Source organism: Heloderma suspectum, chromosome 5, assembly GCF_057233095.1.
Source record: "Heloderma suspectum isolate Gila_16-S chromosome 5, 16-S_ref, whole genome shotgun sequence".
Classification (NCBI taxonomy): domain Eukaryota; kingdom Metazoa; phylum Chordata; class Lepidosauria; order Squamata; family Helodermatidae; genus Heloderma; species Heloderma suspectum.
Window position 1 is genome coordinate 194,643,188 of NC_139462.1, and position 13,203 is coordinate 194,656,390.

The 13,203-nt window shown below is 44.7% G+C and overlaps 1 protein-coding gene across 35 annotated transcripts in view; it reads left to right on the top strand.

Moving 5' to 3' along the window:
• The window catches only part of MTERF1 (mitochondrial transcription termination factor 1), a 95,923-nt gene that overhangs the window by 38,172 nt on the left and 44,548 nt on the right, over positions 1 to 13,203 (top strand). For 12 of the 35 annotated variants that reach the window (XM_084858903.1, XM_084858898.1, XM_084858900.1 and 9 more), the window contains 3 exons: positions 2,951 to 4,465; positions 7,257 to 7,403; positions 12,740 to 12,841. The gene's annotated coding sequence lies outside the window, so the exon portion shown is untranslated. Of the gene's footprint in view, positions 1 to 1,353; positions 1,713 to 2,950; positions 4,466 to 7,256; positions 7,404 to 12,739; positions 12,842 to 13,203 lie in introns of those variants that run through there. The other 23 variants (XM_084858906.1, XM_084858909.1, XM_084858918.1 and 20 more) reach the window with 17 other exon arrangements.

The following is a 13,203-nucleotide window of genomic DNA, read 5'->3' on the forward strand; positions in this document are numbered from 1 at the left end:
ATTTCAGAGTAGGTATGCATAGGATTGCACAGTAAGTAAATTAAACCATAGTGATATAATAATTAGGTAAGAAATTATTTATCTGATGTAGAAAAAATTGCATTAGTACATTTTCTCTTTATCTGGATGAAAGTATAATGAATAATTTAGGGATTTATCTAAGAAGCACTTTATAAAAGATGTTTGAAGATCCATACTGAGAACTAACTAGGACTTAATGGGTGGGTTCATACGATTGTCGCAGCCCGCTGTGACTAATTTAAGCCATGGTGGTTTGCAGTGCATCCCAGTGGCCATTTGGAATATTCAAGCCACAGTGGGCGGTTGCCATGGCTTATCGTGACCTCTGAATCCAATGAGTTGTTGGGTTGTTGGTGCGGCTAACAAACCATCCACAAACCATGGGCTGTTTAGGTTTGTGGGTGGTTTGTTAACCACACCAACAACCCACCCTCGCTCGGTTTGGACATGATAAGCCATGGCAACAGCCTGCTGCAGCTTGAATATTGAAAATGGCTGCTGGCATGTGCTGTAGTTATGATGTGAACAGGTGTCAGGGTGGACACTGAGCCCATAGAATCCCAGAGTAGTTCTGATTCTGAGGAAGAGGAATCGCTCCTCGGAGAGGAGCGCGCTCCTCTTTCCCAGGGCCAACAGCTGACGGAGATTCCTCCCACCAGCATTCCTAGCTTAGATAGCAGTCCTGGGAGTGACAGAGCGCATGAAGCAGACTTGATGGACGCGCATCACTGACGCAGAGAGCGGTGCCAAATGGAGGGCGCGGAAAGGAGGCGTAGTGCCCGGTTGGCGCGCAAACAATGGTTGCGCCCAGAGGATCCAAGGGAAAAGGGGAGGGACTCTCCCTAGCCTATAAGTTCAGGGTCTGCCAGTGATTCCCTTTCAAACGGGGACCAACTGTTCCCACTTAGGGCATAGGTACTCTGCTGTTCATATCTAGTTGCTAACAGTAGAGTTGTTAAGTTGTAAAAGAGGAATAAAGCTTTGAAAAGAATCCCTTTGTCTGTGTCTGGACTTGGCTACTGGATTAGACTGAGAGAGGCCTCCAAGGAGCCCTTGACACCAGATCACTATAAGGGAATGGCAGCTAGGGTACCACAGGCTGCATTTAGTCCCCACCATCATTTTAATCTGCTTCCAGCTTAAAACAGATTGGATTTGGAAAGAGCTGTCTGGACCCAACCCATTGTTTACCCGCTGTGGGGGAGCAAATGTCCCTTAGTGAATAACTATATGGCAGCTTTTCACACTACACTGGAACCATTAGTAGTTAAAAGAGAAATAAATCTCACTGCCTGGATACTACATCATCATCTTCATCATCTCAATTTCTAGCCATGAACCTTGCTGAGAAATCAGAGTTAGAATAACAACTCTGTAGACTGCAAGAGATCACTGAAGCGCTCTCCACTTTTAAAGAAATCTACAGAGCAGCATAATGGAAATCTGTCCCAGGGCCGATCTACATTGTGCCCACCATCGCAATGAATTCGGTGTCCCGTCGGGTTAAACGCTCTCGCATTAAAACGTGATTATTCACACTCGCCCATTTTCCCCGTTGCAGTGCTTCATGGAATGTGCAAGCTCGTTTCACACTCAAGCGCTGTGCTGTTTTCCTGCTGTTTTCCTGCGCGCCCTTGTCTGATCTCGGATGCTAAGCGGGGTCGGCCCTGGTCAGTAGTTGGATGGGCGACCACCTGGGAATCAGGCTTCCTGCACTGAGCAGGGGGTTGTTGTATCCCTTCAAATGAGACTAAGTTTTACCCCTTCCTATTCCCTGCTCTGGATGGTGTTTTTTTTTTCTTAAACTAAGGCATTATCCTTGCAGAATTGGAGCTTCTCCGCAATGTTTTTTTTTCTAATTGAGGCATGATCTTCGAAGTTGTGAAGCCTGAATTAGGGAAAAAAAAACATTGTGGAGAAGCCCCAATTCTGCGAGGATAACGCCTTAATTTAAAGAAAAACATACGGAGCGGGGGATAGGAGGGGGTAAAACTTAGTCTCATTTGAAGGGATACAACAACCCCCTGCTCAGTGCAGGAAGCCTGATTCCCAGGCGGTGTCCCATCCAAGCACTGACTGGGACCACCCCCGCTTAGCTTCCGAGATCAGACAAGCGCACGCACATCCAGCCCTTTGCTTGTTGCTGAGGAAATGGGGGCTGCTGAGGAAGCTATGCAATCGGTAGCCGGAAGAAGACATGGGGCCGTCAAGAGCTGTGATTGGACAGGAGGGAAATACAAACACCACCGCATATGGACAGGTGGGGAGGGGACTACAACTGGATATGGTAGCGAAGGCGGAAAATCAGAGCACATTAAGGGGAAATACCGGAACATTAGGGTATTGAAAGCGGGAGCACGGAAGTGAGAAATTCCGGTTCCAATTCAAGGTGGCTACTGCATAGTGTGAAAGGCGGGCAGTGAAACCTCATTGGAAGCGAGAAAAGGTGGTAAGTGTAGATCCAGCCTCAGTAACAGATGTATTTATCTGTAACCTGTGGTTGATCAGTGATAAAGAATGTGCATGTTGTACATGCTTAGAAACCAGTGCCAGCTCTAGGTTTTTAATGTCCATTGGGCAAGACTCACCCTCTCTCAGTGAGTCTACCTTCACACCGCCATTGTCACCAGCTGCTATTGCTCCTCAGCCTCTTTCTCACCATTGCTGCCACTTCCTTGCTTGTTAGGTAGACAGCAAGTAGGCAGTGGCATCTACTGCTCTTCCTTGTCACCACCACTGTTGTCTGTGCCAGAGTGAGAGGCAGGTGAACAAGCAGGTTGCCATGGTAACGAGGAGACGCAAGTCCAGGGGGCTCTTGTCAGTGGGCCCCTGCTGGGATGTGATCCCTTGGCAGCTGCCCAACCATGCCTACCTTTGACACTGGTCTTGTTAGAAATGCTGATATTAACCATTTCTTCCTATGTACCAGACGTGTGCCCATGCATTCAGGATTAAACCTAAGACATCTCAGAGGAAGAATCACTGTGAAGAGAAGGTACCTTCTTGCTCTCAATCACAGCAAAAATCCTGATGGTCAGATTATGTGGTCAGTGTTATATGCACCTGATTTTCTTCTGTGTGTGCAGGCTTCCTGCGACAGGCCAAAGATCCGTGTAGTGCCAGCACTTGCCACATGTATGTTTTGTGCAGTTTGAAAGTGCATTAAGTTAATTTGAAAATGGTTTCAAAACACAGGGTGTTTTGTGAGGACGCAGTCCTGTGCATTAAATACAGAACTACTCCAATTATGCAGAAAGAGGGGTGTATGATTGGGGAATGTGTGGAAAAGGGACTTATGGGTAAGGGCTACAGAAGCCTCTTCCTGACTCCCTTTTCCCACTGAGTTCTATCACTGGAAGCGACCTTTGGTGTGCAAAATATACTTGTGGAGAGAAGCTGAGAATAAGTAAACTGTGGACATATGGAAGGGTCAGAGTCCCTCACCTGCATGTCCCTTTTGCTGTTAAAATTGGACCTATGCCCCTCTTTCTACATATTCATGGTATTTTTGTACGTAAACACATGGATGCATTGCCCTCATGACTAATTTGGGCCTCAGTGGTAGTTACTGCTATTTAGAGCTGTGCCCATTGGTTTAGAAGGATATTTTCTCGAGTATATTTTAGACTGTGTACCGCAGGATCACAGTTTGATCCTGATTCAGAGAATCTAGTTTAGATTTTAATGGCAAATTATGGTTTGATCAAATGATAAAGTAATTTATTAAGCCAAGTGCATGACAGGAGGAGGGAGGAGTGCACATGAGAACAGGGCTTACTACATCTGAATGCAGCCAGATTTCCTGTGTTCTGGGCCTCCATATCTACTAAAAAGGTCCTTTCCATTTCTAATGACAAATTCTAGAAAAGGCTAATAGACCAGATGAGAACCCTATTGGACTAATACTGAACCATTCCCCTCTCTCCAATATCAGCTTTTCCTGAAGGCTGTTTGCACGGCTGGCAACATATGGAGATGGAAGCTCATTACCAGGAGAGCCAGGCTGTAAATGTATTTACTTGGTATTTTGCTTCACTGAGCAGAGAGGAAATCTGTGCTATCTTAATTCTCCCCCCCCCCCCAGGGGTCCCCACAAGAAAGCCTATATCAAGAAGAAAAAGCCAATCTGCAAACAGTTCCTTGAAATGTGGCCTTTCCCATCTCATTACTGAGTGAAATCGATGGGCAGGTGCGGATTTCTTCACCAGGACATGATATTAAAACTGCAATATGATTTTTTTTTAAATGAAATTCTTCCCTGATAATAGATTTTGCCCCCTTCAGATGCAGCAAGTGGGAACAATGTAAACACAGGAAGGATCTGCAGACTACTGTATAATGTTACAAAATGTCACATTGAGAAAGGACATGTGATCTGAGTGCAAGAAGCCCCAGTGACAAAGTGTCAGCGAACAAACGAGTTAAGCAACTGTGCAAGGGAAAGGTAAGTGAAATTACTTAATTATCTATTAAAGTACCTCAGGTAATAATTTAACATTGATAAATAGCAGCTGAAGCCAAAACAAGGGCACAGCTAAATCCCAGGGGGCCCTTACAAACTTACAAGAGATAGCTAAATATCAGGGGGGTATCCCACAAGAACTTACAGGCCTTGCATTAACAAAGACCACTGAGTGGTTGAAAAGAACCTCAGCTGCATATTCTGAACTAACCCCAAGCTTAGAAAGGGGGAATAAGTCTGCTTAAAGCAGGAAAAAGTGCAGGCTAGCTTCAGATTGGGCTCAGTTTAGGCTCAGGCTTTAGGCCTTAAAGAACAGTTCACTAAATAAAGCAAGTTTAAGAGTTCAGGATATCATTTAAGTTTTAAAAAGCACACAGAAAAAGGATCCAGACCGTGCAAGCCACAGCCTTCCAAAATCACCTACCCTTTGTCTGGTGTCCCCTCCAACGACCCATTGAATAGAGGATCTCCCCTCAATAGGTTTCCCATTCACTATTGTTAATAGTCCTCCTTCCTAAATAGGAATCACCATTCCTTGGGGGGCCATTTCCCAACCACTGAAAGCCAGCACTGATCACAGCCTCCCTTGCTTTTCAAATGAGTCCCTCCAGTCAGATTCACTGCAGTAGCAGTTAGGCCTATCTATATAAGGAGGCACGCTTGCAAGAGAGCCAGGTGACCAAGCAAGAGAAGCCCCAGTGACAAAGCATCTTAGCCCCAGTGACAAAGTGTCAGCAAACAAGTGAGTTAAGCAACTGTGCAAGTTTAGCAACAGGGCAAGGAAGCCAGGGCAGTTGACTCTTTCCTCCCTATTCCGTACTCACAGTAAGTAACTGTAAATAAGTAACTCTAAATAATTCTGACCTTCTCGTAGTAAGCAACTAAGTTTTCCAGGGAAAACACACCCAAATAAAAAACCAGTTATGAAGGTAGAAAGCCAGCAGGGGGGTGGGGGCTATCCAGTGTATTGCACTGAGTGCCACATTATGACTATCTACTTGCTGGACAGAAGTCGTGGGTGTGTGCTTGGTATAATGAGCTCCTGGCTCTCAAGGAATAAGTGGGTTCTCTTGACGCCAAGGTTGCTGACCTGGAGAAGCTAAGAGAGGCAGAGAAGTTGGTGGATGAGACCTTCAGGGACCTATTAGCTGTGTCCCACTCCCAGGGTGAAGCTCCTCTGCTATCATGGAGAATGCGGGTCTTGGAGGAGGAGGGCACCATTCTGAGGAACAGGGAAATGATCCCTTAGAAGGGACCCATTCCTCGGAAGATGAAAATATCCTCTTGCACTGAGGATGTGTCTCTGGGGGGAAGGGGGCTTGTGGTAGTGGGAGAGTCGATCATTAGACACATAGACAGCTGGGTCTGTGATGGATGTGTAGACCGCATGGTGAATTTACGAAGGTTGCGGACATCACATGCCATCTAGATAGCCTAGTAGACAGTGCTGGGGTGGAGTCAGTGGCTGTGGTCCATGTTAGTACCAAGGAAGTGGGGAAATGTAGTCATGAGGTCCTGAAAGCCAGATTTAGGTTGCTAGGTAGCAGGTTGAAATCCAGGACCACCAAGGTGACTTTCTCTGAAATGCTACCTGTTCCACGGTCAGGCCAGCAAGACAGGCATAGCTGAAGAGTCTCAATGTGTGGATGAGACAGTGGTGCAGGAGGAGTAGTTCAGATTTGTTAGGCACTGCAGAATCTTTTGGGACAAGCCAGGCCTGTACAAGAGGGACGAGCTCCACTTGAACCGTAATGAAACCAGACTGCTGGTGCTAAACATAAAAAGGGTGGCAGAGCACCTTTTAAACTAAATCCTGGTGGAAAAACAACAAGAGCTGGGAAGCATCCAGTTCAGGTTAAATCATCCCAAAGGGATGAAGATGAAAATGTTTTTGATTGCCCAAAGGTAGAAGAGTGGGAAATAGGCCAGAAGTACATGGTAGAACATAATAGCCAGTCAAAGAGGCCAATGTCCCATAGCAAAAGATGCACATGCCAGAGGCATGGGGTGGGGGTGGGAATACCGTGTATAGGTGTTTTTATACAAATGCTACAAGCCTCTGAGCCAAAATGGGAGAATTGGAGTGCTTGATTTTAAAGGAAAACCTGGATATAGTGGGCATTACAGAAACCTGGTGGAGCAGAGAAAACCAGCGGGATACGGTCATCTCTGGATAGAAACTGTATAGGAAGGACAGGGAAAGGCATACTGGGGGAGCTGTGGCCCTGTACGTCAAAGACGGCATAGTGTCAAGTGGACTGGAACACCTAAAAGGGGTAGGCTCTTCCACAGAAACACTGTGGGTGACAATACCAGGCTCCAAAACTAATTTAGTACTAAGAACATGCTATCGCCCCCCAGACCAGAATGCTTAGAGTGACCTTGAGACGAAAATGAAATCAGGGAGGCCTCCAAACAAGGAAGTGTTGTAATAATGGGCAACTTCAATTACCCCCACATTGACTGGATAGATGTATGTTCCAGCCATAGGGATGTCAGAGAATTCCGCCACGGACTGAAATGGGATTGAATTCCCTTCAGTCTGTGCCACGGAATCTTCTGAGGAACCGCACCACGAGGTCCTGTGGAGCCAGCAGTCATGCTGCTTTTTTTGGTCATCCGCACAGAGTCGCAAAATTTTCGTAAATAAAAACGCAAGGTAGTATATTCCGATAATAAATACGTAAGTTAAAAAAAAAAATGAATTGTGCTCACCGCCTTGTTTGTGGGTGTTCTTTTTCAGTTGAAATCCTCTGTCTCCATTTACTTTCAGCCAAAACACTTCCTTCTCCTAGGGGCTTCCCAAAAGAAGGCTGTCCTAGCTGTGCCTGACCGATGCACTCTTTGTTTAAAACAATGCTGTTTTAAAGAAAGAAAAAACCTTTTAAAGTGATCCTGCTGGTCTGGAGCCCTGCATGAGGTATTATTCTCCCTGCTAAGCTTTATATTTCCACGTCCAGCATTGTTGTTGACGTTGTAAGGCTAAAATGGAGAGGAGAACCAACTCTGTGCATGTCTACTCAGAAGTAAGTCTTATTGAGTTCAATGCGACTTACTCCTACACATGTCAGCGCCCCACTTGCCCCCAGCTCAGCTTTGTATTTCCACATCCAGCTCATTAGCAAACCTCCTGTTAATACTCACTGGGTGACTTTGGGCTAGACTCTAACCACTACACCATACTTCTGTTATGAAACTCATGAAGAAAAAGAGACAGTATAATGGAAAGTTCTTTCTGAAGCAGTCACACTTCACTTGTACAAATGCAGCATGAAGGGAAAGATCAGCAACTTTCTCTTTGTTTGAATAAAAAGCACACTCTGCACATGCTCAGTGAATGGACAAAATGAGGAATAAACATACCAGGGAATATGAAGAACTATATTCTTCCATTATGTGTGTGTGTGTGTGGGGGGGGAATCTCCCTCAACAGCCCCTCCCCGATTCACCCAAGGGTCTTCTGAGATAACTAACAGGAGGTTTGCTAATGAGCTGGATGTGGAAATACAAAGCTGAGCTGGGGGCAAGTGGGGTGCTGACATGTGTAGGATTAAGTCGCATTGAACTCAATAAGACTTACTTCTGAGTAGACATATACAGAGTTTGTTCTCCTCTCTGCTCAGCTTTGTATTTCCACATCTAGCTCATTATCGAACCTCCTGTTAGTTATCTCAGAAGTTATCTCTTGGCAAGAATACTGGAGTGGGTTGCCATTTCCTTCTCCAGTGGACCACATTTTGTCAGAACTCTCCACCATGACCTGTCTGTCTTGGGTGGCCCTGCACGGCATAGCTTATGCCTTCACTGAGTTACGCAAGCCCCTTCGCCACAACAAGGCAGTGATCCATGAAGGGGAAAAATTCTCCCAATGGAGGAAAGTAAATAGTGGGGTCCCACAGGAACCTGTATTAGGACCAATGCTTTTCAACCTGTTCATAAATGATTTGGAATTAGGAGTGAGCAGTGAAGTGGCCAAGTTTGCAGATGAAACCACATTATTTAGGGTAGTTAAAACAAAAAGGAATTGTGAAGAGCTCCGAAAGGATCTCTCCAAACTGGGAGAATGGGCATCTAAATGGCAAATGCGGTTCAGTGTAAGCAAGTGTAAAGTGATGCACGTTGGGGTAAAAAAAATCTCACCTTCAAGTATAGCCTGATGGGATCTGAGCTAGCAGTGACTGATCAGGAGAGAGATCTTGGAGTTGTGGTGGACAGCTCAATGAAGATGTCAACCCAGTATGCGGCTGCTGTAAAAAAGGCAAACTCCATGTTAGGCATAATTAGAAAAGGAATTGAGAATAAAACTGCCAATATCATACTTCCCCCATACAAATCTATGGTGCAACCACACTTGGAATACTGTGTACAGTTGTGGTGGCCACACCTAAAAAAAAAAAAAAAGATATTGTAGAGCTGGGAAAAGTGCAGAAAAGGGCAACTAAAATGATCAAGGGGGCTGGAGCATCTCCCCTATGAGAGAAGGTTACAACAGCTGGGATTATTTAGCTTTGAAAAAAGGAGGGTAAGGGGAGACATGATAGAGGTCTACAAAATTATGCATCGTGTGCAGAATGTGGATAGGGGGACATTTTTCTCTTTCTCTTAAAATACTAGAACCTGGGGTCATCCTATGAAGCTGATTGGTGGGAGATTCAGGACAGATACAAGGAAGTACTTCTTCAGACAGCACATAGTTAAACTATGGAATTTGCTACCACAGGATGTAGTGGCCACCAATATTTATTTATTTATTTATTTATTTATCGTATGGCACATTCACATTGCATTACAATAAAAACATGGAGAATAATAAAATAAGAAATATAAAATATAGACAGGAAGATCACAAATGTATGTCTAGGTTACAGATGTAGTTTTTTGCTTCAGTTGTCACAGCCAGGAAATCGGCAAAGTCTCCATTGTAGGCTCGGTTTTGACACTCTGTCACTATGTGTTGGATAGTTTTTTTTTTCAGCCCCACAATCACAATTTGATGATGTTATTTTGCCCCATTTATAAAGGGCATCTTGCACATCTACCATGACCTGTGCGAATTCGGTTCAAAGTTGTCCATATCGTACGGGACTGGTCAAATCCAGGTGGTTTTTCCAAGATGCAGGGCAAGCTTCGGCATTGTGGAGGACAGTTTTCTAGACAATGTTGTTTCCACATGCTGTGGATATTAAAATCATCTTCTAGAAGAGCTTTAGCGGTAGAAATGGCTGGATGTCTCGATCTTAGCCTGTTTTGCTCAAAGTAGGTTAGCCACCAATTAGCCACCAATTTGGATGGCTTTAAAAGGCTGGACAAATTCCTGGAGGAATGACTATCAATGGCTACTAGTCCTGATGGCTATGTGCTTCTTCCAGTACCAGAGGCAGTGAGCCTATGTACACCAGTTGCTGGGGAACATGGGTGAGTGGGTGCTGTTGCACTCATGCCCTGCATGTGGATTCCTGGTCGACAGTTGGTTGGCCACTGTGTGAACAGAATGCTGGACTAGATGGACCCTTGGTCTGATCCAGCATGGCTCTTCTTATGTTCTTATATTCTTATGATCCCAACTTCCCCACTCCTTAATCTTCTCATATTTTACACACACACACACACACACACACACACACCCCATATCAATCAAATCTGCTTTCAGCTGTATGAGAAGCGCATCTTGAATGGATTACAGCTTAGGAGGAAATTGAATACAGAAGAAAATTTTGGATGCATAAAAGCCTAAAACTTTGAATAACCTTATCTTGCTTGTGTTATTGCTTAGACTGTTCAATAGCTATATCACTGTATCAAAGACCTGTCAGTGCCCTTTGTGTGGGTATGGATAGGCAATGATGGCATCATAGGAACCAAGGATAAAGTTAAGGATAGTGCTCCTTCTAATCTGATATTGTGTAACTGGCTATAGATACAGTGGACTGGAGCCAGATTTAGAGGAGACCCATCAAAATCAATGGGACATAAGTTAGTCCATGGGTCTAGTCTAAGTACAGTTAAGTCTGGCTCTAACCCAATAATACAAATAAAGAACAGGCTTGAGAAATGTTGTAATGGACAACAGCAAGTCTCATAAAAACTCTCTGTCTGTATAGTCAAAAAGGACGGAATGTTGGACTTACCTAGTTCTGGTACATGGCAACTGTGTGATCTTGCAGACAGTATTACACTTAGTGAAGAGAATAACAACAAACCTGTGAAAATTGACTGAAAACCTTATTCTAAACCCAGCTGTTCTTGTCACACAGCATACACACGCATATACCTTTTCCCATAATGCACCACCAGAAAGAGATGCACAAACATGCCTGAGAAATGACAGAATACCTTTGAAATCATCACTCACCTACCTTCCCACCCCCCAAATACAAGCCCCTTTCTCTCTAGGCCCTTTGTATCAATGCCTTACTACTAAGCATCAGTGAAGGCGGTGGAGCTAATTTTAATAAACTGAAGCCAGTTCTGCTAATGCTGCCCTCTACAACAGTGCACCCAGCAGCTAGGGAGTGCATGCAGATTGGTGGGTAACAGTATGCCTGTGCATATCTCAGTTTTTGTAGTTTTATTTTTTAGTTTCTTCCTGTGGCTTTTCTTTTTAGCAAATTAAAATAATGGTGGTGTTGGTGGTGACATCTGATATAGTTACAGGCCTTGGTGCCAGTTCCTAAGATAGTGTCTTTTCCAGCTATATAGGCACAGGTCAGCCTGTTTTATGGATCAACTGTGCTGGCAGACTGTGGAGAGAGTGGGTGGACTTCCCACTCCTTCTCATGTGTCCTCCACCCCCAAATACTTGAGTCAGCAACTGCGTGAGCTGGGAAGGGGCGATTCCCAAAAATCAGGTGGAGAGACCTTCTGCAAGCAGAGCCCTTCTTCTTTAGAAGATCCCTTCTTCTTGCAGAAGGTTGATCCTGGATCTAACCCAAAGTGATTTTTACATACCTTCAGATATGATTGCACGGAGAAACATAGTCATTGGACATAGGAAGTGAAACTTGTATTTTCCCCATCCCTAGATTAGGGCTCATGCTATCACCCACAATCTTACTAAAAAGAGATGTGTTGGTGGGCCAGGTTCCCTAGATGACATCAGCATCTGTTCTTCCACACCCTTGTCAGCAACTTCAGTCCAGTGGAGGCTGGTGGCTCTGATCTCAGTGGGACGTGAATCCACTCCACGTTTCAGTCAGAACCAGTCAGAATTCTAATCGAATTGCTTAATATACTCAAGTAACATCTATCCTCTGCTCAGAGATCAGCTCAGTATTTGATTAGCATATTATGACAATTAACTACCTACTCTTCAGGCAAAATACTCCATATCAAATACCTTAGATCAGCAGTTGCTGTCATGACAGTTGGGCTTAGTAGTTGATGCCTATGAAAAATGCTGAGGGAGGTCCCACAAGCACCTTGGATAGCTCCTTTGGTGTTCTGACTGAAAACCAGAGCGGATCCATCGCCCCACTGACATTGGAGCCACCAGCCTCCATTGCAGCCAGGATAAAAACAGGGGCAAAAAGCATTCATATTTGAGGATGCCTTTATAGAACTTTAAATAGTAATTTCCTCCTTCCTTACACACTGGATCAAGGAGTTCCTGGGCAGGCAGCCTGTCTACAACCATTCCACTCAGCCCTATGATATCCTTAGTTGATCCAGCTCAAAAAGCTTGTTTGACAGGTTTTATTTTAAAAACTGGCATTAAATACCCAGGCACTCAGAAGAGTTGCGTTTTAAAAACGGTTACCAGGACATTCTTGAAGCCTCTTTGAAACATATAGTCTTCCATCTAGTCTGCGAAGGAAATCTGCTAATAGGCAAAGCATGGCATCAGAAACAGAATAAAACCACGAAATTGCAGCCCTCAGACTGGAATGAGGGATGGGTTATGTCTGCTCCATTTCCTACACCAAAAATAATTCTTGTCTTTAATGTAGCCATTACTGAATTGACTAAAAGGGAAATTCTCTGGATGGTTCTCATGTCTCTTTACATGTCTCTGTACTCTAGCTTTATTTGTAAAGGCAGTACAAGTTGCTATAGCCATCATCTTTGTTTCCTGATGGGTTCGGTGTCTGCCATTAAAAATGGACACGGGCTGATGCTTAGTGCACTGTGGTACTGTGGTGCACTGAGAGACACAGTAGCATTGAAAATACAAAATACAGCAATGGAAAACTCTGAGAAAGAGCAGATTACTTTGAGCCGGAGTCAGTTCACATGGCAATTTTTGTCTGTTCCATGCAGACCATCCCTGTGCATGATTGTGTGACAAGTACCATACAAACCAGTACTGGGAGAACAACTATTGCCACAGAAGGTTCCAGGTTCAATCCCTAACATCTCCAGGTAGGTCTGGAAAAGGCACTTGTCTGCCAGTCAGTGGGGACCAGTCTTCCCAACCTGGTGCCCTTCAGGTTTTGGATAACAACTCCCAGAATGCCTGACCATTGGCTGGGGCTGATGGGAGTTGAAATTCAAAACATCTGGAGGACACCAGGGTGGTTTATCCATGACAACGGAAGGAGACAGAAGGAGAAGCCAATCATGGCTTACCCAGATTTTTCAAGGAGCTGGCTTTGGTCTGCGCAGGGCTCCACAAGCAAGTGTATCGCAGTTACTTCACAGAATAGACTTCTGGTGTGGAGGGGGGTTGGAATGAAGTCATCTGACTGGCCAGGGCTGCTCAACCAATAGGAGAGGCTCCACCC